Raw genomic sequence first — 1802 nt, 5'->3', positions numbered from 1 at the left:
GTGTGTGTGGGGGGGTCCCCACGGTGGGGACGGTCTGGGGGTGCCCAGGTGGGGGGTCCCCACGGAGGGGACGGTCTGGGGGTGCCCAGGTGGGGGGTCCCCACGGTGGGCAGGGTCCGGGGGCCCCGCGGCCACCGGCGCCCGCCAGCAAGTGGCGCTGCAGGATCGCGAATGGGCTGCCTGAGGCGGGGGCGGGGCTAAGGCGGCCCGAGGGCGTGGCCAAATGCTAGCATCACCCTTATAAGGGGCGTGTTCCCGCCGCGCGGGGCGGGGTTATGCTAATATACCTCCCAGGGAGCGGCGAGCAAGAGTCGCGCTCCGGGCGGGGCGTTAGGGAGCGTCGCGCAAGAGGCGGCTGCGACAGCCGGCGAGGGCGGTGAGTGCCCATGGACCGGGGGGCCCCCCGGGGTGGTGGCATCTAATCCCGTCCTGCCCCTGCCCGTGCACTGCCAGGATGGGGGTCCCAGGCGGGGGGGAGTCCCAGGGTGGGGGAATGCCTAGGTTGGTGCAGCATGAGCACAGCGGAGCAGGTGGTGCCCGCCCCAAGGAGCCTGCAGCACCCATGGGTGCAGGTGCCAGTGGCTGCCCCCGAGCACAGACACCCACCGGCGGGTGGCGTTTGGGTGCCYGGCTGCTGGCACCCCATGGGGCAGGTTGCAGGGAGCAATCGCCGGGGAGAGGGATTCGATGGTAAAAATAATAAATGTTGCCTTTGCCTCTGAAGGAAACACCTGGATTTGGGAAATGTGGCAGCAGCTGGGTGCAGAGCAGATGCACGGTGGCCCCAAAGCCTGGGCTCGCCCATGGACGTGCCCACGAGCCGCCCCAGGAGCCCCCCGCCGCCACCGGAGAGACCAGAGCAACCCGGGGCTGGAAACCCCATTTGCAGCAGGACACGTGCCGAAAGCACCCGGTGGGGCCCGAGGCGGGCGAGGGGCTGCCGGGGAGGAAGGCAGGCTGGGGGTTCAGCCCGGAGGTGTTTTGACTTCAAATCACTGCAAAACGGGCAAAGGCCGCGTCCCTTTCCAGTGCAACTGGAGGTGGCGACGGGCCGGTGCCCCAACGCGGGCGCTGCCAGCTGGCAATGAGCGGGAACAGCTCATCAGTTCTCCTTTATTAGCGCTTTGTTCTTCTCTCAATAGTATTAATGCTGGGGGGGGGGGACGGAAATCCGGCAAGGGGCTTTTGGAGGCGGCGGGACGAGCAGGCGCCCTGGGTCGAGGAGGGGAGCGGGACCCCGACGCAGCCCATCTCCAGCCGTGCCGCCTACTCGCGGCAGCCGGCAGCTCCCGCYGCCTCCCTGGGCGCCGAGCTGCCGGCCAGGTAATCCAGGAGGACGAAGCCGTAGGCCGCCGGCTCYGGGGCCGCCTGGGTGGAGAGAGGCAGAGGAGGTTGGAGGAAGGCCGGCGGCGGAGCGGGATGCAGGGCGCGGGGTGGCGGCGGGCGCGCTCACCCGGAGGCTCAGGCGCTGCACCACTTGCTGCGGGTCGCTCTCCAGGATCACCCTGCGGGCGAGGACGGGCCGGGGGGGGGGGACACGCTGCGGTCAGGGCGCCCCGTGCCTCGGTTTCCCCCCGTGCCCAGGGAGCCCTGGCTCCCCGCCGTGCCCCCACCTCCTTTTGCYGTTTTGCCCCATTTCGCCCCTGCTCGGCAGCAACTCACCCCCTGTCCACGATCTCGTCCACCACCAGGAACGCCCCGTCCATGTTCTCCAGCAGCCAGCGCTTCTCCACCTCCTTGCTGCAGGTGAGCGCGGGGGGCAGCGTCACGCGTTCCCCCCCCCCGGCCGTGGGGACGGGGCC

This window comes from Apteryx rowi, unplaced genomic scaffold, assembly GCF_003343035.1.
Source record: "Apteryx rowi isolate R43461 unplaced genomic scaffold, aptRow1 scaffold_331, whole genome shotgun sequence".
NCBI classification, from domain to species: domain Eukaryota; kingdom Metazoa; phylum Chordata; class Aves; order Apterygiformes; family Apterygidae; genus Apteryx; species Apteryx rowi.
The sequence above is the reverse complement of the archived record's forward strand: the minus strand, read 5'-3'. Positions refer to the sequence as shown.